The sequence below is a fragment of the Spermophilus citellus genome (assembly GCF_964194105.1).
Source record: "Spermophilus citellus genome assembly, chromosome: 3".
Classification (NCBI taxonomy): domain Eukaryota; kingdom Metazoa; phylum Chordata; class Mammalia; order Rodentia; family Sciuridae; genus Spermophilus; species Spermophilus citellus.
The window spans coordinates 77,709,585-77,736,183 of record NC_138184.1 but is presented as its reverse complement, the minus strand read 5'-3'; the positions used below and the strand labels follow the sequence as shown (position 1 = coordinate 77,736,183).

At 41.2% G+C, this 26,599-nt stretch overlaps 1 long non-coding RNA gene across 1 annotated transcript; it reads right to left on the bottom strand.

The window, feature by feature from the left end:
* Window positions 1–195: 195 nt before the first annotated feature.
* LOC308645527 lies at window positions 196–26,537 on the bottom strand. The gene is made up of 3 exons (XR_014021231.1): window positions 26,416–26,537; window positions 4,666–4,791; window positions 196–382 (listed from the first exon to the last, which is right to left on the bottom strand). It is a non-coding gene; the product is annotated as an uncharacterized lncRNA (long non-coding RNA).
* Between the last annotated feature and the right edge of the window lie 62 nt (window positions 26,538–26,599).

The window sequence follows — 26,599 nt, the reverse complement described above, 5'->3', positions numbered from 1 at the left end:
TTGAAATTCCCAACAAAGGAAATTGTATATGCCAACCCTGATATACATATTCAGATGGTCATGACTTAATACAATAGAAGACAATCCAAATAAATAATACTTGATTTCTCACATAAAGCAGTAAAACTTACCAGAGCATAAGATGGGTCCTCCTTATCCATCTCATGGGGAATCAAACTCTACCAAGTCCACTGAGGGACCTGGGAGAACACAAGAGTGACTGGTAGTACATGGATGGTGTTGCTCGTGAATCATTCAGGAATATTACTTGATGTGGACATGGGGCAAGAGTGTAAGGCAAAGAAGAGGAGCAGGAGAGAAATAGGAAGGAGGACTTTTGACTTTCCAGATAAAGGTGACTTGTCAGTGTGAAGCAGTCATTCTAAAAAAAAAAAAAGAAAGAAAGAAAAAAAATGGGTAAACACTCAAGTATGTACTGTGCCTCAAAGACACAGTCCTTCCTGTTGTCCAAACATCATAACTTTTAGGAAGAGTGGTTAGTGGTCAGCATTCTTCAATGGGGTATCAGCTTCTCTCTAAACCCTGTCCCCTTTTCCATCAGGCATCTGGAATCAGGAGGGCTTTCTAGACAAAAGTGTCCAGGAAAGCCAGCCTTTCTCAGCACTTACACGTTCACACGACAGGAGAGCGAGTGGAGGACACATACAGTTTTCACTTGCTGTGGAGTCCACCTGCGCCTACAGACAGGAAGACACTGGGAGGTCCTGTCAGGCCGAGTCCTGTGTGCACAGGTCTACTGTTCATTATGGGGACATTAGAAAACAGATGGGACTCAGTGATGGAGGCAATGGCCCCCAAATAAAGCCTAGAGGACACTTGCCAAAAAGATGGGGGCTTCTCACGGGAGGTTGGCCAGGTCCATTTTGTTGGCACACACACAAAATTCTTCTTCAACCAGGAAAAAGCGCTACTGAGGACAGGGCTCACTACCAAACAGCGCTAACTGAGGCTGTCCCCACTGCAACCATCTTGAATTGGGCATCTTTGGGGAAGAGACTTGCAGCTGAGGGAAACCGGACATGTCATCTAGAGTGTTCGTGGTGAGATTTCATGTGGGGATTCAAGTGAAAATGAAGAAACCACAACATCAACATCTATGTCTTAGACACCAGGGCCACCTTACCTCAGCAACAGATGGGACCTGGTGCTCTCCCTTGTCAAACAGAATCACCTCCATCAGGACCTCTAGGGGGTCTGGCAGAAAACGGTACAACTGCCAGGGCATTGGTGCTGCTGAAGAATTACTCGGGAGATTTCTTGGTGTGAACACGGGGCTGAGGTAAGTGGAGGTGGATGATTCCGGTGCTGCGGGAACGTATTTCTTAGTCCATGAGAGAAGGGAAAGGAGTGGGCCAGGCAAGAAATGAAAAACACAAAAATGGATGGGACAACAATGAGAAATAGGTTAATCCACTGCTGCAGTGGAGGATTTCAACACCCAGGTGTTAAAAATATCTTTTAGTTGTAGGTGAAGACAATTACCTTTATTTTATGTACTTATTTTTATGTGGTGCTGAGGATTGAACCCAGTGCCTCACCCATGCCAGGCAAGTGCCCTACCATTAACCCCAGCCCCAGGCCTCCACACCTATTTTTAAGAACTTGACAGATCATCAGGAAGAAAACAAGTAGGGACAGCGTTGAACACAACAGCTCTGTTAATCCATGTCAAAGCCCTGACCCCAGTCCCTCAGAACTTCCCCTCATTTGGAGATAGACTCAGTTCAGGAGGTGATTTGGAACAGAGGGGACTCCTTTTCCGTGGGACTGCTGTTCTCATAAGAACAGGGAAAAGATCCAGGACGGACCACACCCAGGATGATGGAGGCAGAGTGTGAAGTGGGGTGGCTGCAGGCCAGGAAAGGAACAGATGGGGAAAGAGACTTCCCTAAGCTGTCAGAGGGAGCGCGGGCCTGCCTACGCCTTCATGAGGGATTTCCAGCCTCCAGAACCCTGAGACAATGCACTTCTAGTATGTCAAGCCCACCAGTGTGGCCCTTGGCCATGGCAGCCCAGGAAGCTAACAAGCACTGCAGTCAACCAGGCCTCATTGGCATTGGTACTCTACTTCACTCAACAGTGAGAGAATACATTATTCTCAAAGTCACTTGAGACATTCCTCAGGATAATTACATTGTGGGTCCTAAAACATACCTTGAATTTTTTAAAAGAATACAACCATACAAAATATGCTCTCGTGTCAATATGGAATTAAACTACAAGTCAGCAACAGAAAAAGAGACCTGAAAAACTCCCAAATGTCTGGAGTTCAACAATACATTCAATAAAACACACAGGTCAAAGAAGAAGCCTCCAGAGAAATTCTTTCTTTCATTTTTTATTTTTTTGGTGCCGGTGGGGTACTAGGAATTGAACTCAGGGGCACTCAATATCACCAGCCCTTTTTTTGTATTTTACTTAGAGACAGAGTCTCACTGAGTTGCTTGGGGCCTCACTAGTGTGTTGAAGCTGGCTTTGAACTCAAGATCCTCCTGCCTTGGGCTCCCCATGCACCACCACATCAGGCCTATTTCATATTTTGAACAAAGGGAAATTAAAATTCACCTTGTGAAATTTGTGAGATACAGTGAAAGCAATACTCAGAAGGAAGTTTGGAGCACTGAACACAACAGTATAGTGACGGGATGACCTTCAAGTTCTGATGCATGAGGCTCTGACCAATCACTACATTTCTTAGTGACTTGGGCGTTGTCCCTGCGCCGATAGCATGGTTCCAGGTGTAGGGGTCACCTGCGGGGGTTGACCTCCACTCACCTATTCCTTTCTAATCCTACCCCTTTGCCCTGTTTAGGATAGAATGTTCCATGGAAACTCCCTTGTGTGTCCCCTTCCCTTGCTCTGCTCTTGATCCCCACACAGCACATGAGATGGGTGTGGCCTTCCTAGATGTCAACATCCTGCAGACTTCAGGAAGCTAGCCTCAACCCCTGAAACCTGACCCCTTACCTCATCTGAATGGCTTCTCCCCAGTAAAAGGGTTCAGCACGTGCTCCTCATTCTCTTTCTTTCCACGGACCCCTAACGTCAGAGAAGCTGTCACAAGACCCAAAGAAAATATTTAAAAAGGGATGGAGATGTGGCTCAGTGGTTAAGCACCCTGTCTCTGTGTGATTATTTCATGCAGCCCAGTTCACCTGGAGCGACCTTGAGTGTTTAGTCTAGAACGTGACAGTACAGAAAATAAAGAGAAATGAATTCAAAAACCTAAGCTTCCTCCTCAGGCAACTAGGGTGAAAAGAGAGGTGTAATGGAAAGCCCACAGAAAAAAAATGAAAATGGTAATCATGACAGAAATCAATGTCATAAAAAATGGAAAATCAACAGAGAGTTAAACAATCCCAAAATCTAGTTCTATCAAATAATCAGCGAATTGGACAGCTTCAAACCATGTTAACTCCAAAGAAAAGAAGAGGACACAATGGACCAATAATATAATCCAAGAGAAATTATTACTGATTCCATGGACATTAAAAGATGATAAAGGAATACTTTGAACAATCCTCTATTGATGAGTCTGAGAGCATGAAGGAAATAGAACAATTCCTTCAAAGGCAGAAAGGACTAAATTTTACCCCAGGAGAAAGATAATCTGAATAGGCCTACATTTATTAAAGAAACTGAATCAGTAATTAGTTACTTCAGGCCATGCACAGTGGCACATGCCTGTCATCCCAGCAGCTCGGGAGGCCAAGGCAGGAGGATCTTGAGTTCAAAGCCAGCCTCAGCAAAAGTGAGTCACTAAGCAATTCAGTGAGACCCTATCTCTAAATAAAATACAAAACAGAGGTGGGGATGTGGCTCAATGGTCAATCCCTGACACCAAAAAAAAAAAAAATTAGTAACTTTAGTCAGGCACAGTGGCACCTGCCTGAAATTCCAGCGGTTCAGAGGCCAAGGCAAGAGAATTGCACATTCAGAGCTAGCCTTAGCAACTTAGTGAGGCCCTGAGCAACTTAGTGAAATCCTGTCTCTAAATAAAATATTTAAAAAGGAATGGAGATGTGGCTCAGTGGTTAAGCACCCCTAGTTAAATCCCCAGAACCAAAAAAAAAAAAAAAAAGTCAGTAACTTCAAAGAGGAAAGCACGAGTCCAAGATGCTTCCACCCATTATGTTGACCTATCTGTAATAGTGATAAATGACATTAGGCCTTTGTCAAAGCCAATAGAACTGTGCAACACTGGATGAACTTGAACTCTAGCTAATGGTAACCTATCCATATTGGTTCAACCTTTGTAACAAATGTACCACACCCAAAACAACTGTATTTTTAAAAGGAAACAGGTGTTATGAAGTAAATTTGGGAACATTCTGCCCTATCTGTTCAATTATTATTTTAATCTAAAATTGTTCTAAATAATTTCTATTCCTTTGGTTTTTAATTTGGAATCACTGTTGCAGAATGAGACCTATTTACTATGAAGAGTGTACAAAACTAAGTCATAAATAGATCTTTACTTCTGGAGTTTTAGGAATGCTGATCAACTTAATGAATTTAAATTTGTACACATCAAATAAAAAGAGAATATGGTATGGAACATTTAGTTTTCTCTGAGCTATGGAATTCTGAATAAAGTAAAATCATTATTGATGATTGAATTCAAAGACTAAATCTCCAGCATACCTTCATCTGATTCCTCAGCAGGGTGAACAAAGTTGGGTGGTCAGAAGTGAATTCCTCTGGACTATGGCTTGCAGTGGTCAGGAGGATATCTTGACCATGGAGTAACCAGGTCATTGAGGCAAGACCCTGGGAAATGTATTAAAATAGAGACAGCTGTTGACAGAAGACCATAGGGTAATTAGTAATCATTAATTCAATGTTCAAACATTTTTTTAAAAAATTTAGTTGTAGATGGACACAATACCTTTACTTATTTATCTTTTTTAATTTTTTTAGTTGTACACAACACTTTTGTTTTATTTATTTATTTTTATGTGGTGCTGAGGATCAAACCCAGGTCCTCACACATGCTAGGCGAGTGCTCTACCACTGAGCCACAAACCCAGTCCCCAATGTTAAAACTTTTTTAATCAACATGTGATAATTTCATGCATTTGGGGGGACAACGTGAAGTTTCCCTACATATGAATATTATGCAATGATACCACAACCAGCCCCTCGATATTTCCATTTTGTGTGTGTGTGTGTGTGTGTGTGGTGAGAACAGTCCCATCATTTGCAACAGTGTGGATGGATCTAGAGGACATTTTGTTAAGTGAAATAAATCAGGAACACAAGGAAAAATACAGTACCATCTCACAGATGGAAAAAAAAAATCAATCTCATAGAAGTTCAGAGTAGAACAGTATCATCCTATGCTCTCTCTACAGTCAGTGACTAGAGTTAACAACAATGCAATGTATATTTCTAAATAGTTAGAATAAAGGAATTTGAATGTTCTTAAGAGTTCAAACTTTCTTTCATGTTCTTTTACTTGTAGATGAACACAATGCCTTTGTTTTATTTATTTTTTTTATGTGGTGCTGAGGATCAAACCCAGTGCCTCGCACATGCTAGGCAAGCGCTCTACCACTGAGCTAAAACCCCAGGGGCTGGGATTGTGGCTCAGCAGTAGAGCACTTGCCTAGCACGGGTGGGACCCGGGTTCAATCCTCAGCACCACATAAAAAAAATAAAGGCCTTGTGTTGTGTCCATCTACACCTAAAAAAAGCCCAGCCCCAGAGTTCAAACTTTTGATCTGACTTTTCACCACTGGGACAGCAAAGCACCTGAGTCAGAGCCGGACTTCAAAAAAAAAAATCTCTGCAGTTTGGTGTGAACGTAAAACTAAACAGACTGTTGTGTGAGAAAATGCCTTCAATGAGGTGAGATATATAGAAAGGCAGAGAGAACAGTGGCCAAGGGCACAGAGCTGGGGCCATATGGGCTGAGTTCGAATCCAGTGTGGAAGCTGGGCACACCTGAGAAGGCGAAACAAACCCCCCTGTGCCTTAGTTCCCCGTTTAGAGAAGTGAAGATGTCCATCTGACCTATGTTATATTAAAAGGCTAACAATAATTAGGTACAGGCAAAGCTTTAAGAAAACAGGTGCTTCTGAAATGCACTAAAATACTCACTCATTAAATGTCTGGAAGAAGGGGCTGGGGTTGTGACTCAGCAGTAGAGTGCTCACCTAGCACAGGCAGAGCCCTGGGTTGAATCCCTGGCACCCCACATCAAAATAAATAAATAAAATCAAGGTATTGTGTCCAACTACAACTAATAAATAAATAAATAAATAAAATGTCTGGATGATAAGCGAAATCTTTGATAGGGGTGGAACACAGACATGGCTACAGAGCAATGGAGGATTAAAGTCTGTTCTTCATCCTTCAAACGGGAGTAATCCTTGTAGCTCGTGGAGAGCACCTCTTATTGCCTATGACCCCATATCTTACCCAAGGGATAGGCAGAGCAGAGACTGTAACCCAAAATTTACCATTTAGGGAATTGGAACTAGGAGACTTTAGGTGATTTTCCCAGATTCACCACACTGATGGGTGATAGATCTGGGGCAGAAGTGGAAATGTTTCCCTTGGATGTTTTCCCTAAAGATCCCAGAACATCTGCATCCTCGAGATGATGGCTTAAAACCATGAACCAAGAGCCCTTCTTACTCTCAAATCCTCCTACCCCAAGGTTTCCTAGTAAAGTCTGAAGCCCCGGAAGATCTGACCGAGCTAAAAGAAGTTGAAATCATAACTGTCTTTAGATTTCATCCTGTAAGGGTCCGGCGAAACGTCGGAGTAAGAGACCACAAGAGACTGTCTTATGCAACAGCAGAAGGGTGGGTTTATTTGGAGACCAGCATGCTGGGGCCCGAGCTCTCTATAGCAAAGAGAGATGGAGCCCTGAGAACAGCTTGAGCAGAGCTTATATACTTTCCCTGGAGAGGGCAGCGAGAGAAGTTACAATTTGTAGTTTGGCAGTTGGGGACAGCTCATTCTGGGAACAAGATTAGCAGACAGTCCACAGTTAGGGACAGCACATTCTGGGAACAAGATTAGCAAACAGTTCTTAAGATTTCAACAGTGTTTTGTTAAGCATATAGAAAAACGGAGTGACAAGTACCTATTTTATTAACCTTTCAATCCCTCACCTGAAATATGATCATTTCATACAAATGAAGCCTCTCTGAAGGACAAGGGGGAGGTCCACTCTTGTGACCATCCTGCCCCAGCATCTTCTCGCTGTTAACTGCCAATCAGTGAACCTTCCTGATGAGCAGTTGACAACCCCGGGGCTCCCAGCCTCACTCAAATCTCGCGACATTCCAAACCAACTGCCACTTCTTGATGGCTGGTTAGAGAATTAACTTGCTTCCTTGTAATCACTCCCAAATGAGTGTATAATGCTTATTAATGGGTCAAGGGGCCCCCTGGACTGTCAGAGTAAGAAGTTGGCATGTGCCCATGTCTAGGGACTGTTGATCTAAGCCACTGTCTGAGTAGCTGGACAACTGCCTGGCTGAGAACTTGCCCAGTGGCACCAGCTCTCATTGGGCAGATTCCTGCTCGTGTGCTTCCCCATCCCCCACCAGATCCTGCAGGGCCAGCGGACAGAGTCTTATCTACTTTAGAGTGGGCCAACCACAACCATAGTCTGTCAATCCCACCCCACTACCCTCCCAGAGGACTACCCAGGATTTGGGATTTTGATGTCTATGTTCAGAAGAGTTTGGCCTTTAATTCTTCTTTTGTAGGACATCTATTGCCAGATATAGCATCTAGAGTCTCCTGATCTGATAAAGCAGCTGGGTGTGAGTCCTGGTATTTCATTCTCTTAAAAAAAATGTCTATGAAATTGACATTAGAAAATGTACACTTTTCTAAGTTAGGAAGCTATTTAAGGCAACCAGCTGATGGAAGAATGAAAAATCTAAATGGGGAATGATAATACAAAATCATAAAACACACTTCAAAATCAGTAGAGAAACCAGAGTGGGGGAATGAAAGCAATAGATTGAGTAGGAGCTAGCCAGCCCATTAGAAGAAACGGCCTTCAAAAGCTCAATGGTGGTATACCTCTGCATCAGCAGTTCAGGTTTCCCATCTTGGAGGACACTGGGTAAGAACCTGACAACCGTCAAACTCCTCTTAAGTTTGAACCTCCTCAGATCACAGATTGACAGAATGGAAGGCAAGATACGCATCCCCAATTGCCAGAGCAACAGGTTCTCACAGGACTTTTAGAGTGAGCACACACACCATGCTATCCAGGATGCTGCTCCTCTGCTATCTAGACAAGTATATTTTACAATGCCTGGTGTGTTGTGTAAGGGAGCATGTTCTGCTTAAAAACCTGAATCCCAGACCCACACATTTTATCCTCTATATATGAAAACAAGTTAAGTGAGCAAATATTACTTCCCCGCCACAAATATTTTCCTGGATCATAAAAGCCCATGGTACAAGGGAGTCAAATCTAACATATTGAGAGCCAAAAGCAATTCCATTCCAGATTTGAAATACCAACCATACACATTTCCCCCTATTCCTGAATCTCCAGAAATTTCTTGATGGAAAAAATGTAGACTTTTCTTTCTTTTTTTCTTTACAAATTGAGCTGAAAAACATGTAAATGTAGCTGGGGTTAAAGCTCAGTTGTAGAGTGCTTAACTAGCACAGGTGAGGCCCTGAGTTTGGTCCCCAGAATCTCAAAAAAAAAAAGGAAACTCATTTAATTCGAGATACATTTTACATCCCACATATTTGAAATTGGTAAACACAGCTTTTTTAAAAAGTTCGGTGCAAGTTAATACAATGACTTGAATGAGTCTTGCCTCTTCCATGACCCCTGCTGACAGATCAGTCCTTTTGATCAAGACCTAACTCTTTCTTGAGTCATCTCATCCCATGAGGAGACATGGTTGAAAAGGATCAAAATTAGGTCTTTCTTTTTTTATGAAACAGAGAAAATTCATTTAATTTGTGATCATTTGCAAAGAGGGGGAAATAGTAAGATTATATTCAATCCCAGTATACAGAAGGGGATTAAAAGACTCCAGGGGCTGGGGCTGAAGCTCAGTAGCAGAATGCTTGCCTTGCAAGTGTGGAGCACTGGGTTTAATCCTCCGCACCACATTAAAAAGAATAAATAAAGATATTGCATCTATCTTTAAAAAAAAGAAATGACTCCAGGTTGATGTCAATGAAGAAAGCATAATGCACCATCTGCCCACACAAGCCTCTGAGAAAATGCTCCCCACCCTTTGACTCAGCTCATCCATGGCACCCTGTAAAGTACCTTAAACCCATTAGAAGAAGAATGGTCATTTTTTATTTTTCTCAGGAGTTCTCAAAATTTTCAGCATCAGAAATGAGCAAATAGAAGTAAATAATTTTTTACCTGAATTTATTCAATGGGATTCACACATCTGTGATCTTTGATTTTGATATATGAGGAATTTATACCATTTTATAAAATTGCAGATGCAACCATATTGAATAATCTAGTTTAGGATTACAAACAAAGACATAATTGTATCCCTTATATCAGAAGAGCCATCCTTTCTCACAAATGACAGGAGGATCTCTAAGAAAAACTCATAAAATCAATATGGTAGATTTAATCTAATATAGAGTGATGGCAATTTAATGGTATCTCCCTATTAAAGAAAAAGACACTGTTAAGGATTTGACTTAAGTCGATTCAGTGGGAGAAATATCACCAAACGAAATCTCTTCTCTGCTATAATTAAGTCAAAGTCTGAGTAGGTGAAGGAGGGGTGACAGGACAAGACCAGGGAGAGAGGAGTGAAGTCAACAATGAGAGACCCTGTTGTATCCCTGAGATAGGTCTTGAGCCCCTGTGGAAGCCCCGGAGGATGGTGCCCAGGAGATGACTCCACTCTGGTAGTAGAGTCTATTATGATCTTATTTCTTGGGTATCACTTGCAATGTCTTCTCCTTCATTTATAATTTTTGAGTTTTCTCTCAGTCTAGCTAAAGTTTTGTCAATTTTGTTTACCATTTCCAAAAACCAGTTTATTGTTTCACTGATCTTCTCTATAATCTTTTAAGTCTGTTTTATTTATTTTTGCTCTAATCATTACTTATTTCCTTCTGCTACCTTTGGGCCCAGTTTGGTCCTGCTTTTCTAGTTCCTTGAACTCTGCAGACAGGTTGATAGGTTGCTTATTTCCCTTTTTCTGAATCTTAGAACTGCTACTACTGATTCCCTAAATTGTTGCTGGGACTGGGGACTGAACTCTTGGGCGCTTTACCACTGAGCTAAGAGAGACTTTGTCAGTTTTCATCAACTGGAGTCCCCGACCCCGCCGTCTGCATTACTCAGCACGGCCAGAGGTGGCGCCACCACTGAGAGGCTTCGCTAGCCCTGCGCGCGTGTCTCTCTCGAGTGGTCTCTGAGAGGAGGAGGCGAGGGGCTCCTCAGCAGGGACTTCTGTGCGGTGCAGTCGCCCGACACTTTTCAACGTGGTGGGCGGGGCTGTCTGTCGCTGGGGGTGTTCACAGGACGCATCGTCGTGTGCTCAGAGGAATGAAGACTCCCTTTCCCCAAGTCTCTGTCTAATGATCCTGATGGATTGGAGAGAAAGTGTCAGGGCCAAATAGGAGAAGGCGGAGGTTTGTCCGCCCTGGAACCGGCCTCCCAGGGAGGCCCCTGCGGATCCCAGTTCAGGTCTTAGGGCAGGTGCGTGACTCCCTGAGCCCAAGGATTCCACGTGTCTGCTAATCCTTTGATCTGAGAATCTGAAAAGGATGAACTCACATTCGAGTCGGACAAATAGTGCTCCCTTTCAACAGATGAATGTTTTCTTCATAAAGAAGTTTGTGCAGTATTTAAATTTGAGAAACTGCAGACACTGTTTCATATTTTATGAGTGATTGATGTTAGGATACGTGGTCACGGAAAATGATAGTTTTCTGATTGCATTCAAGTGTGCATGTAATTTCTGCTAGTTTTTGAGATGGCTACAAACCATAAAAATAGTTGTTTAAAAGAGTGTAGAGGGGCTGGGGTTGTGGCTCAGAGGTAGAGCATTCGCCTAGCATGCGTGAGGCACTGGGTTCAATTCTGAGCATCACATAAAATAAAATAAAGATATTGTGACTATCTATAACTAAAAAATAAATATAAAAAAGAGTGTAAAAAAGCAAAACAATATTGTATGTTCCATTTCTATTAGATACCTGGAATACACAACTTTTATAGAGGCAAAAAGTAGAACAGAGGTCCCTGGGGGCTGGGGACAGAAGACATGGACTGTCCAACAGCTATGGAGTTTCTGTTTGGGATGATGAAAACGTTCTGGAAAGGAGGTCGTGATCACACAATGTTGTGAGTGTACTTAATGCCATTGAAGTGTACATTTACAAATACTTAAAATGGTAAAATTTATATTAAGGACATTTTACCACAATAACAAAAGAAAAATTATCTGGTCAACATAATTTTGAGATTATATAAGAGATAAACTTTTTAAAAGGCTCAGAAAGGTTAAAAATAAAGGGATGTTGTAGCTGGGCACAGTGGCATGCACCTGTCATCCCAGCTACTTGGGGCAAGAGGAGGACAAGAGGATCCCTTGAACCCAGGAATTAGAGGCCATTCTCAGCAATATAGTAAGATACCCACCTCAAAAAAACAAAGAAAGAATAAATACAGAGATGCAAAACTGTGGAATAAACAGATACAAGACAAAATGTAGCTGGTGTAGTTGTAGGAATGTCAAATAGCTAAGTGAGTAGAGTGCTCTGGGTTCAATCCCCCTGCACCACAAAATAAATAAATAAATAAATAAATAAATAAATAAATAAAATAAGGAGTAACAACCATTAATAAAAACAAAAGCAGAACAATAATCCCCCCTTATCTATAAAGAATATTTCCCCAAGTGGATGCCATAAATCTCAGATACTGTTGAACCCTATGTATACTATGACTTTTCCTATATATACATACCTAAATTAGGTTCAATTTAAAAATGAGACATAGTAAGAAATTAACCATAATAACTTACCCAAGAAACCCCAGAATATGATTTTTTTTTCTTTCCTTATTGAGAACTTTCACCTTTTAACTTAAAGAAGCACTTTGTGACTTCTCTTTGGTAGGTCCAAATTGTCAGCGTCCTTACTCTTGTGCTTTGCGGCCATTATTAAGTAAAATAAGGGTTACTTGAACACAAGCACTGAGATGCCTCCATAGTTCATCTGATAATTGAAATGGCTACTTGGTAGGTGGTATAATAAACAGTGTAGATTCATATCCTTTTCAAAGGAATGATTTATGTCCTGGTCAGGGCAGAGCAGAATAGCATAAGATTTTATCACATACTCAAAATAGCATTTATTTCTGGAATTTGGTACATAATATTTTTAGACCCTGGTTGAGCTCAGGCAATTGAAATCTTGGAAAGCAAAACCAAGAATAAAATGAGACTACTGTAATGTATCTTCATTAAAGAAATTTTGGAATGAAAATAAGTATAAGGTATAAGAATGAAAAAAGTATAAGAAATCTCTGTATAAAGACAAACACTGTTAACATGTTCACAAGTATTTTTTTAATATTTTCCTTTTTTGTTTCCCTAGTAGGAAATAACTGTTTTTTTGTATTCCAGTACCAAATTAATAACATATGATAATGATAGAGAAATTTGGACAATGTTGAAGAGTAAAAAAGAGGAAATAGAAACCAGCCTGATATCTAGAGATAATCCTATTATTTCAGATATATTCTTCCAGATGTTTTGATGCACACAGAAAAATACAAATTTAGTATAATATAAGTGGGATGATATGAAGAAGATGTGGAGAACAAGGAACACTTTTATACTGTTAGTAGGACTGTAAATTCATGCAGCCACTATGGAAATTGGTATGGAGGCTCATCAAAAGACCAGGGATGAAACCACCATATAACCCAACTATATATACCACTTAGTTCTAAAGAATTAAAGTCATCAGGGCTGGGGTTGTGGCTCAGTGGTAAAGCACTCACCTAGCTCATGCAAGGACCTGGGTTTGATCCTCAGCACCACATAAAAATAAATAAATAAAATAAAGGTATTGTGTCCAACTACAACTAAAAAATAAATTAAAAAAAGAATTAAAGTCATGATGCTACACTGATACATGCATATTCATCTTTATAGCAGCATAATTCACAATAGCCAAATATGGAACCAGCCTAGGTGTCTAACAATGAAAGATGGATTAAGAAAATGTATATATATATATATACACACACACACACACACACACACACACACATACACATACACACACACACATATATATACACACACATATATATGCACATGTATATATATACACACATATGTATATAGGCATACACACACACACACACACACACACACACACACATGTACACACAAAGGAGATTTACTCAGCCATAAAGAAGAATGAAATTATGTCATTTGCAGAAAAATGGGTGGAATTGACAGCATTATGTTACATTAAATAAGCCAAACTCAGAAAGTCAAGGGTTATATGTTTTCTCTCATATGTGGAAGCCAGAGAGAAAAAAGGAAAAGAAAGGTGCCGCAGTCTGGCTGAAGCATTTTGATGATGCAAGGAATGGGAAGCTAGTGCACAGTCATATGAAGACATCTGTTGACAAAAAGTTACTAATCTATCAATTCTGTCATTACCTGAAACTAAAGGTCCTGGAAGATTAGTATGAGCTTGTATGTGTCCTATGAAACATGGGTATTTTCGCATTAGCACTGCCTTCTGTAAATTATGAAATAATTCAAATAACTCTTGTGATGAAGTATACCCAATAACTGAAGTTTCAATAGTTTTGGTAACTCTGACTGCATATAAGCTGTCAGAATAAATATTAATAGGCTCATTTGAAAAGTAATTTAAGGCACAAATCAGAGCTTGAAGCTTTGCTCTTTGGGCAGAAGTATAAGAAGTTTGTATTACCTTTGTGTGAACATGACTATAAAAACCTGCCTTACCTGAGTTAGAACCATCCGTGAACACGGATAAAGGTTCATCTATTGGATGAGCACGTACAATCTTTGGAAAAATAAGTGACGTTAATGATGCAAATTGGATAATCTTGTCACAAGGATAATGGCTATCTATCTGGCCAGGAAAATCAGCAAAAGCTATCTGCCATGAGCTAGAAGTTTGAAAAAGCCAATTAGTCTGTTGAACAGAAAATGGAATAGTTATGATATCAGGCTCAGATCCAATTAATTGCAAAATCCTAGTTCTACCTTTAATTACTAATTGAGCTATAGAATCATGAAAAGGAATTAATGTTTTTTGAGGGGAGTGGGATAAATAAATCCACTCAATAACTCCTAATCTTTGCCATATGGCTCCTGTTGGGGTATACTCAGTTGGAAATATTAATAAATACACTATTTCTTTAGGATCAACTCTAGTAAGCTGTGCATTTTTAATTGCATGTTCAACCCTCCTTAAAGCTGTTTTAGCTTCTAAGGTTAGCTGACGTGGAGAGGTTGGAGAAGGATTTCCTTGTAATATCTGAAATAAAGGACTTAACTCAGAAGTAGTTAGTTTTAAGGATGGCCTCAGCCAATTAATATCTCCTAATAGCTTTTGAAAATCATTAAGGGTATGTAACTCCTTAACTCTTATCTGAAGATTTTGAGGACGGATTGTACGTCCTTGAATTATCTGACCTAGATATAGAAAAGAAGGCACCTTTTGAATTTTTTGAGGAGTGATGCATAAACCCATTGCTGTAAGCGAAGCCTTTAACTGAGTAAAAATTTCTGAAAGCACCTCTGGATTAGCACGAGCCAATAATATATCATCCATAAAATGAATAATATACACATCAGGAAAGCTATTTCTTATGGGATCTATCGCCTGGTCGACATATTTTTGGCACAGGGTAGGACTATTACGCATTCCCTGGGGGAGTACTTTCCAGCAATATCTTTTAACAGGTTCTTTAAAATTAATTGCTGGAACAATGAAGGCAAATCTTTCACAATCTCCAGGATGTAACCTTATAGAGAAAAAATAGTCTTTTAAATCTATTACCATCAAGCTATAGTCTAAAGGGATGGCTGTGGGGGAGGGAAGTCCTGGCTGTAATGATCCCATAGGCTGAACTGCATGATTTATTGCCCTTAAATCCTGTAGCAATCTCCAATTTCCTGACTTTTTCTTAATAACAAAAATAGGTGTGTTCCAAGGACTAAGTGTTGGTTCTATGTGACCAGCCTGAAGTTGTTCCTCAACTAACCTATGAATTATTTTAAGTTTTTCCCCTGAGATGGGCCACTGAGAAATCCATATAGGCTCCTCTGTGAGCCAGGTGATTTTTTCAGCTATCTTAGGAATCGGGGAAGTACTCAGGGCCCCTAGTAAAAATTTTGGCTTGGAGCATTTACTAATCTTTGTCGTGGAGACTGGTTTGTAAACAGATACTCTCCCTGAAGGGTCTCCTTATCATCTCCAGGAAAATACCTCTGATTAACTTCCTCAACTGACCTTATAGAATTTGGAGTAACTAATAACAATCCCATTTTGGCTAAAATATCCCTTCCCCATAGGTTAGCTGGTAAAGACTCTAACACATAAGGCTTAAAGACTCCACTGTTTCCATCGGAATCTTCCCAACGGAGATAGTTGACACTTTGCGCAGGCTGTGAAATCTGTCCTATTCCCTCTAGATTAGCTGGTGCTACATGTAAGGGCCAGTTCCTAGGCCAGAATCTACTAGAAAAGACTGAGATGTCAGCTCCTGTGTCTAGAATCCCTAGGAACTTTTTATTATTAATTTTAAGTTCTAATAAAGGGTGTTCTTGTCACACTAACTGCGACCAGTACACTCTGTCCGGTGGTTTAGACACTGAATTTACTAGTGGGCGTTTCTCTGAATCACAGGGCAATAAAATCAATTGGGCAAATGTATCCTTTGGAATGAGCCTTAGGGCATAATTGGACCTTACAGTAACATTTAATTGTCCTTTAAAATTTGAATCTATCACACCAGGTATCACCTCAATGGCTCCCTTTAAATTATTACGTCCCAAAATTAAATCTATAGTATTATCAGGAAGAGGCCCGAAAATCCCAGTAGGGATTTGTTTTGGTCCTGATTCAGGATTCAATTCAACTGTCGTTGAAGGTCCTAAGAAAACTGTCTGCGATCTATGTTCCAGTAAAAATCGCGGGCTGTCCTGGTCAGCACCAGTGACGTCACACTATGCGACCTCTCCTCGAATTCCCCGTATTGTTGCTCAGCCAGGGGAGGGGCCCACTGGAAGTTTTTTGCCCTCCCGCTAGGAGGAAATGACGGGGAGAAGGTGGGCTGATCCGCACCATCTTGATCCGCCACATGGGGTTGAGTCCTGCAATATCTATTATCATCAGTAGATGGAGCCCTGAACTTAAAATTGCGCATGTGACATTCGCAGGCAAAATGGTTATTTTTCCCGCAAACATAGCATCTCCTGCGGGGCTTTCGTACGAAATCTTGAGGCTTTAACGTTTCTTTTAGTGCCGCAGCTAGGGCTACTGTCTGCAAATGGGTACAGTCTGTCAGAACATAAGCGGATAAACTCAGAAACTGTCCCTTTTTTTACGGTGTGGCCTAACAACATCCTGACAATACTTATTCGCATTTTCAAATGCCAATTGCTTAACAATAAACTCACACGCCCCCGGGTCCCTGATCGACCTGTTTGTGGTCTGGTACAATCAAGCTACGAAATCTGAGTACAGTTCACCTTGCCTGATTTTGGTAAGAACTAAATTGGATTGGTCTTTAGAGACAATCTGCTTCCAGGCACGTTTCGCAAAATCAGTTATTTGATCGTATATTACAAATTCATAATTTAACAGTCTTTCTAAATCAGCAAATTCACATGTTCCTAAAACATTTCTACCGGCATCTGTAAATTTTGACTTCTATTTCTTCTGCCTGTTCAGTACAAAAATCAGTCCAGTAAGTACACCAAAGTAAGAAATCTCCTCCACTCAAACAAGATCTAGCTAAGGAAATCCAATCACTAGGCGGGAGGGGCTGGGAGCAAATATTATCTATCAGGCTCTGTACAAAAGGCGTATTCGGACCATACGTCTCACATGCACTTTTTAGTTCCTTAATGGTTTTAAATGGGATTACAGCATGAACCCTAACTCTCTGATCTTGCTCATTAACTTGCTCAAAAACTGGAAAAAGTTGAAAACCGCTAGTATCTTCCCCAGCTTCCTGTGCTTTCTTAATACCTCGTTGGAACGGGGTAAGAAAAGTCATTGTTAATTCAGAGTACCTGTTAAATTTTGTCCTTTTAGCAGGTAATGGCCAAATTTGAATAGCCTGGGCAGGTGGTGTTAAACACAGCCTGTTAAAATTTCTCTGTAAGTCCTGAATTTCAACGTCTGATTCTTCTCCCTCGGACTGCAAGTCATGGGTAGACTCTGCGCTGTCGCCACTTTGAAATTGGGCTTCTAAGCCACATGGCGGAGAAGAACTCTGTGCCCCTCTAAGAATCTCTTCCGGATTTTCCTCTCCAGGAAGATCGTCTATCTCTTCTGGAGGACCTTCTAGGACTGCAGAGGTTTCTCCTCTATGACCTTCTTCTCTATAATCTCCCTGCGGGCTAGCCTGATCCTGCAAGTTTAAAGTCACATTCTTAACCTTTGGTTTAGCCCCTAGAGCCTTTGTTTTTAAACGGCTCAAGGGAAAGGGAATTAACTTAGCCTCAGGCAGATTTTCCATTTGAATAGACCTAATAGCTCTTTGAATGCCTTTTAATAGGTCTTCAGGGGGCCACGAACTCTGGCCCATATATTCGAAAAGACAAACTTCCAGAGCCATCCAAGTTTTCTGAATGTTTTCTATGCCTCCAGGTAATTCATTAGAAAGACAAACTTTTTGTAACTTCCTTCCTAGTTTCTCCCAAGGAAATTTGGAGACTCTTGTTCACAAAACCAAGGGCAAAATTCGCCTACAATCTTTAAGAATTGTAATAACTGAGCTTTCTTTATCTGTTTTCCTTTCTGATTAATTATAGTGTCTAAAATAGTCAGACACATTTCCTTATCCATAGAAGTTGAATTTCCCATTTTAATTAATTTAACGTCTCTTTCCTTCAATATCTCCAGGTACTTTTGTGACCCAAATTGTCACCACTTCCTTTATCTTTATAGCGCGCTCCCACTCAACCTAGCTAATCTAGAATGCCCCACATTGGGCACCAAATTCCACCATGCGACCAGCGCACTGGTTTCATTAAAGAGGTTCTTGGCATAAAGTTAGCTAGTGAGATCATAATAAAACACACAGACTCAGTTACCTTTTTCTATGTCCAGGTCCAAGACGGCTCCCCCTCTGGCTCCCACCTCGAACCACCCGGTAGGGCAGCAAGGATTACTCAGGGCTAGCAGGAGAGAGAGAGAGGGAGCACACCAGGGAGTAGCCTTTTATTGGGGAACAAGAAATTCAGGGGAAAATTCCATCCAATGAAGGTTGAGGAGGGCAACACTCCAAGGTCAGGGTCAGTGATTGGCCCCCGGGGTCAGTGGTCAGTCACACCCCCACACGGACAGGCTCTCGCACCAGGAGAGGGTCGGGAAAGCTCCGACACAGTTTAGCCAGAGCGCCTCACACCCAAACCGGGAGTTTACCAGTCATGTGTGAGAATGGCTCCCCACACCTGGGTTTCCATCAACACATGCCCTAACTGCTCTTGGTTCCACTGGGGTGCCTTCTTCCCTTAGTAATTTACTTCTCACCCCTTCCATATTTTTATCACAAAGACAATACAATACACCAAGACAAAACAAGACACAAACATACTGTATCAATCCTCTCCATTTTCTCGAAATGGCCATTTTTCCTCTCGCCCTATCTGCTTAGGGACGAGCAGATTTGCTCCTGTCCTATCTATGGACGGGCAGCTTTTTTTCGTCACTTACCCCCGAGTGTCCCAGGGCTCCCCGTACGGGCCACCATCTGCCACAGTCCGGCTGCAGCAAACTAACGGGGGAGGGGGAGGGGGGTGACGAGCAACTTGTGTAGATTGATACAGCAGGAGGGGGAGCCCTTTATTGTAGGACAGGAGGGGTATATATACATTCCACACAGCTTATCTAATTAACATAAACTCGATACAGCAGTCAACCAATAAGGAATCTCCACACTTAATGGCTCGCTGGCGCCACCTCACAAACCACTCCCTCTGGCAAAATGCCAGGCGCCATCCAGACTTGTTTACAGACTCTAACATTTGCCAGGCACCATCCAGACTTGTTTACAGACCCTAACAGAATGGTAGGCAGCAATCTTATGAAAATTAAAGAGAGATACGTAGAGTAGGGGAAAAGGACCAGGAGGAAGAGAGGGAAAGGGGGAATAGTGGGGAGTGATATTGGCCAGATTATATTGTTATATTGTGTGCATGGTGACTATGTAACAACAAACCCCAATAATTATACCATTATGTACAATTGTAATGCACCAATAAAAAAAAGATGGAAAAAAATAAATTAGGGGCTGGGGTTGTGGCTCAGTGGTAGAGAGCTCACCTCAAACATGCTGGGCCCTGGGTTCCATCCTCAGCACCATATAAAAATAAATAAACGAAATAGAGATATTGTGTCCAACTACAACTAAAAAATAAATGTTAATAGGATCCTATTTCAGTGTACTAGAGCAGGCATAGAAAAACACTACATGGGGCTAGGGATGTGGCTCAAGCGCTTGCCTGGCATGCGTGTGGCCTGGGTTCGATCCTCAGCACCACATACAAACAAAGATGTTGTGTCCGCCGAAAACTGGAAAATAAATATTGAAAAATTCTCTCTCTCTCTCTCTTTCTCTAAAAAAAAAAAAAACTACATGATCTCACTTATAAATGTAATCTAAAAAAATCAGACTTATAAGAGTAAAATGGTAGTTACTGGTGGAGAAGATGTTGGTAAAAGACAAAACTTTAATTAGGAGGAATAGTTTGCCACTGATCATTGCCTTGATATTAGAGAAAGAATTCAAAATTTGAAAGGACAGTAACTGGAGAGCCTGTTGCTTGAGTAAATTCCAGCAGTGACTTACCGATCTTAGTACTCAACCCCTAGCTAGTACTCAACCCCTAGCACCCAGATTTGTGTCTGAGGTCACAGAAGACAAACCAGGGTTCAAAGCCCAACTGGGTCTAACTGACTCCTTTCCCCAGAAGGAGAAATAGGAACCCTGGTGCTTGAGCCAAAGGACTGAGTGAGACAGAGAGAGGTGAACCCCACAACCACACCGTAACCCTGACCTCCCTCCTGCCATGTCCAGGCCACTCCAGTAAGCTGTATCTCTGTTTCAACTGGCTTTACCAAATTTTTAGACTCAAAGGAGTGTGAAGCCCAGCACTGTTGACATAGAACAGAAGACACCCTTAGTCTCTGTCAGTATGTACTAACTAACAGACGTTGTCACAGATGCATAACCTTACTCCAAACCTCCGGTTCTCAGTAGAGGATGTGCATAGTTAAACCAGCAGTGAGTTTCTGGCGGGGCAACATTTATACCAGGCGTGAGTATCATCTCATTTATCCCTTACAGCATCCTTCCCAAGCAGGATCTGTGATTATATCCATTTTAGAGAAAAGAAAACCAAGTCCCAGAGAAGTCAAGTCACCTTGTCAGAAAGTAACAGGGTAAGTACTTGAAGTTCACTTTCTAACATCTCGGCTCTGGATTCCATGTTTATAACCACTTCGTTCTAAATTTTGTTTAGGGCAGTGTAGGGTAGAGAAAGAGGAAAATACTTTCCAAAAGGAAAATTTGAAGCATGTAGTAATGAAATTGATGGTGTCTGGCAGCTTTCCAGACCCTGGAATAGATACAGAAAAACTGTAACTTCAAGACATATAATCCAGCGGGTGATCATTTGCTTGCCAATTCCTGATGCATGTCAAATGTCTCATTTAACTCCTCAAGTCTGGGATTTAATGTATCCTTTAGTCACTCCTTCAGTGAAGGAGTCAACTCTATTCATCATGATCTTGAGGCAAAGACAGTACCCGACACATCCTCTAAGGAAATTCTGAATGCCCAGCAGGAGCAAAAATCAGCATAATTTTTGATGTGTTCCAAGTAGCTGTGCTCAAGTAACTAAGGAAAAAGTTGCTGAGCTGATGGTTTTAAAATTAGGATGTTGATGTAACTAAATTTGACCCTGTTACAGACCAAAAGAGCATAAATGTGGTTCTTTCTGAGGGGAAAAAATGGAAAAAGACAATCTTAGTTACCAATTAAGAAGGCAAATGGTTCAGAAAAGTATAGCTGCTTCCCTGCTGTTAATGTAGGTGAAAATACACAGCTTGCAGCTATAATTTAAATATAGAACATCTTTAAAACCAAGTCTCTTCTCATCCTCTGACACTCTGTATCCAGGGTTTTAACATTTTTAAAATATAAAGACAAGTACCTGATGCATCCTCTAAGGAACTACTCAACACCCAGCAACATCAGAAATCAGGGTAATTTCTTCAAATACCATTGCCCTTGACCCGCCGTCTCCCTGGGCATGAATGAGCCTTTTCACACAAAGGACACGAGGGCTACATGGAATTCTGATTCATGTCAGCTGGTGGTACAAGGGATACCTAAATGCAGTATGTAAAACTAAGGACGTGAGAAGGAGGGATTGAAAACGAGGATGATCGAGTCCTCCCTCCTTCAGGCAAAGCAAAAGGACAATAGTTGAAGCAGCGATTTCCTTTGATGAGATGGTTCAACTCAAGTTTTTACAGCTCTCTCATGTCAGGATCTTTTGGGGTAAAAATCAGAGCCACCCAAATCAACTAATAAGCTAAAGCAAAAACTAAATTGATTGGCTCATGTGACTTCAATGCCTGGCCCAAGAGTGTGAGGCTAGATGCTCGGTGTCATCAGACTTTGTACCATGTTATCTTCCGATCCCTTGTACCTCTTTGCTTCTCTATTGGCTCAATGGGTGGCAAAGATGGCCCTTAACAACTTAGGCAGAAAAAATATCCTCCTCAAGAGCTGTGGAAAAAGGCCTAGAGATACCTCTCATGGGTCCAACTTTGGTCACATGTTCTGTCCTGAACCGATGCTGCAGTCAGAGGGATGGAAAATGCAGGTTGGCCAGGTGCAGATCATGTGCACACCCCCAGAGCAAAGGCATGAGGACCCCACAGGCTGGGAGGAAGGGGTGCTTTCCCACTGGTCACCAGCTATAGCTGGAGGAAGAGGGAACAGGTTCCGGGCATCCAAAACCTGACAGCGTCAGCTCTGTGGTGACGATGAGATGTCTGGAGCTTTCTCTAGCACCACTGAGCTTTTTCCTGGTGGTCACTTGTTGCCCAGTACTCCTTCTGTATCTTCTCCTGGCTCCTGGTGGTATCTTCAACATTCCTAAGGCTGAAGTTCATTCTGAAGGTGACTCACCCCACATACAGACACAATCTCCCCCTTTCACTCCCTAAAGCACTCTTAATCTAAGGTGTTGTACATAATCCCCTTTTACCAAACTTTTGGGGTTAAGATGGATTTGGAATTATAACAGCATAGGAAGCCACAGAAACCCAGATACCAGGTATCACTGACTGTCCATCCTGTGAGCCTCCTGATATCTTGATGCTGGATTTGACCTCCTCCCATTTCTTCTCCCATCTCTGATATCATCCTCTCTCAAGGCCCTCACCACATGTCTCTTATTAGATACCAGGTAAAAATCAGTATTACACATAATAAAAATGTGGAATAATTTAGCTGTCTTTAACTTTCTGTTCCAGACTGTGTTCTGGGCTTTGCCTTTATAACTGAAGAATCTGCTAAAAGTATTTTCCTATGGGCTGGGGCTGTAACTCAGTGGCAGAGCACTTGCCTAGCATGCATGAGGCACTGGGTTCAACCCTCAGCACCACATAAAAAATAAATTAATTAATAAATAAAGGTAGCATGTCCATCTACAACAAAAAAAATATTTTTTAAAAAACTATTTTTCTAAGCCACAGTTACAAACCATTTCTTTCCTAAGTTAAAATTGGCACCTCTGAAGTAAATCAAATCCATAAAGAAATACCATTCCATACCCAATAGGATGGCTATAACTTGAGAAGAAAAAAATAAAAACAAGTCTTGACAAAGGATATGGAGAAACTGGAACACACATGCATTGCTGGAGGGAGTGTAAAGTGGTACAGTCACTGTGGAAAACAGAAGCTGAGATATAGAACTACCACATGACCAGCAATTCCACTCCTGGGTATATATTTCAAAGAATTGAAAACAGGGGCTCTAACAGATATTTATATGCCAGCGCTCACTGCAGCATCATTCACAGTAACCACCCAAGGGCCCATTAGTAGTTGAATGGATAAACAACATACGTATGTGCACATAGCAGAACAATATTTAGCCACAAAAGGAGCGAACCTTTTACATATGCAACAACATGAATGGACCTTGAAAACATGCTTAGTGAAATACGCCAATCATAGAAGAATGAACATATATGATACCACTTATACAAAGCACTGAGAATAGTCAAATTCTTGGACACAGAAAAAGAAGTTTCTAGAGATTGAGGGTAAGGAGGAAGAGTTATTGTTTAATAGAGGGTTTTTCTTGGCAATAATGAAAGGTTTTAGGTCTAGATAGTGATGATAGTCACACAGCGTTGTGAATGTATTTCATGTATTTGATGCCATTGAATTGTTTGCTTACAACTAACGAAAATGTAATGTTTTATATATTTATTTAACATTAACTAATTAATTAATTGGAAGCTACCACATGACCAGATTCTCCATTTTTTCTTTTGTTTCTATAGAAAAAAACTATAAATGGGAGTATGTCTCCTGAAATGTTGTAACCTGAATATAAGTCCCTCAGTCTGTAGTCATGTAATTATTCATTGCACAAGAGTTTATTGAGCACCTACTGTGTGTAAAACACGTGCCAGCTTGAACATGGGAAGAGAAGGGTAGAGAGGTGAGTAAGTTCTAGATTATGCTCTGAAGGTAGGGTCGCCAGATTGAGCAAATAAAAAATATAGAATATGTTACCCCATGCAAATCTTTGGGATGTACCTTTACTAAACATTATTTATTGTTTATCTGAAATTCAAATCTGGATGTCCTGCAACTCTGATAGAGGGAATTTATTGTCCAGTTAGGGAGATAAGGGTTGTTCTGAAATCACCAAAATGCAAGGTATAATGAACCAAGCATCAAAAGATCAAGAGCGATGAGAATTTTGTAGCCAAGATTATTATATTTAATTCTGAGTGGTCCACTCTGTTGGCAGTGTGCAAACATATGTGAAGTTCATAAGTGGAGAAAACAGGCTGTTTTTTTTTAAATATATTATGCTTATATTTTTTAATATCTTTATTTTATTTATTTATTTCTCTATTTTTATGTGGTGCTGAGGATGGAACTCAGGGCCTCACACGTGCTAGGCGAGTGCTCTACTGCTGTACCACAGCCACAGCCACAGCCACAACCACAGCCCCTCCTTCAACCCTTTTTGACAAACATGTTTCTCTTTTACTTCCTCAACATTATTGCTTCACATCCACTCAACACATATTTGAAGATATGCTCTGTTGTAGGCATTGCTCTGGCACTGAGGACAGAGTAGTGAACCCAATGTTGTCTCTCCCTTTGTGGGGTTCAGAGGTAAGAGAGGGAGACAATGACAACAGAAAAAAATGAGAGAATAAAATGCAGACAGTGGTGAAGACTAGACAGAGTGACTGCAGGGCTTTGAGATTTGAGGCATGGGCACCCTAAGGAGTGCTTCAGGCAGAGGCCTGCTGGGTACAGTTCTCAAGAAAGAGAACTGTAAGTAAATCACACTGCATGACCTTTCTGTTCCCACCTCAAGATTTTTGAGGTGGGAACAGAAAGGTCATGCAGTGTGCTTCCATATAACACATTTTCTTTCTGCTTATCCTCCTATGTCTCTTTTGCACATCCTTTAATTGAAGGGAATTTGAGAAATAGTTCAATGATGGGCAGCACAAGACAGAAAAGAAATCGAGGCATCTCAATAAGACACAAACTATTTGACTACATGACTTCTAGGGTCCATTCCAAACCCAGTTTTCTAAGGCATATTTCCCCAAACAAACAAACAAAAATGAGAGCTAACATGTAAGCCACTTACACTGTGTGATGTCAACTACAAGCATTTTCTTAATTCAGTCCTCTAACAGAGGTCAATTCTCTTATCATCCTCATTTTCTAGATACAGGCACTGAGGCTCAGAGAAGTGAGCACTTAACTACTAATGCTTAGGTGTTACTCTGCTCCACGACTTGCTTCTACTTTTAAACACATTAGAACCCAGCATGAAATAACTGACCTGCCAGGAAACATCCCAAAGAAGTTAAAGAGGGTCCTAATCTTGTCTAAAGAGTACCATTCTCCATCCTCCTCTCAGACGGAGGTTCTTTTAGTGCCCTACATTCCACCAGTTCCCAGGACCAGATCTCACAAAGCTATTCCACCAGTCTGATGGGAATTGCCTCCCTGATGTGTAAATTCAGTACCCTGCTGTTTATTTCTCTTTATAGCATCCATTGCCATTTTGAATTATATAATTCTCTTTGTGATCCTTGATGATCTGCCTTCCTAACTAGACTAAAAGTTACATCAGGACACGGAAGTGGTAAGCACTTAATTTTTCTTTTCGGTACTAGGGATTAAACCCAGGGCCCTGTTGCATGCTAGGCAAATGTTCTACCACTGAGCTACATTCCCAATCCAATTTTAAAATAAATATATAAATGAAGACCTGTGAGATCTCATACATTTGAGTGTAACTAGTTAGAGTTGGCAGAATGCTTTCCATTATCTCTTTTGCATGGCTTGTGTTTTGTGAGGTAGATAGTACTAATCCTACCACAAGTCAAGCCTGAACAATGACATGAGACAGTGTGTGAACTGGAAAAGCCTCCAGTTTGAGAATGTATAATAACGGGGTCAAGTTCTAGCGCTGCCACTTACAATATGTAGCCTTGGGGCAAACACTGTAAGCGCAGTGTCCTCGTTCAGCAAACATCCATTGCACATCCTGTGCTACTCTTCTCTCTGCGATAGAGCAGTGAGCAAGAACAAAACCTCTGCCTCCTGGACTTTACATTCTAGAGTGGATGGCAGGAATATCACAAAATGTACATCAAGTGTAAAAGGTAAATGGTGGTGAGTTTAAGGACTTTGGGGATGAAAGAAGGAGGGTAGGAGTGTGCATTCTGAGGCAGAGGGAGGGTTGCAGAGTTAGCTAAGGACTCCCTTAGGTGGCATCTGTAAAATGGGAACAGTATTTTTCAGGTCTGGTGGAGATTTAGTAAGAAAAGGCATGGATTGGTACACACACACACACTTCCATTCAGAATGGACCTACGAGATTCCTACCCAATGATGCCTCTTGCAGCCCAACGCACGAGGCGACGTGGGTCCCGGAGGATCGGTAAAGACAGTGGAATGATGCCCGGAACGGTAGATTGATCCGTGCGGAAAATTTGCCTGGGCGGAACGTTAATCCATAGGGAACCCTTGCAGGTTGGGAACATTAGCCGGGAGGTACTGTCACCCTAGC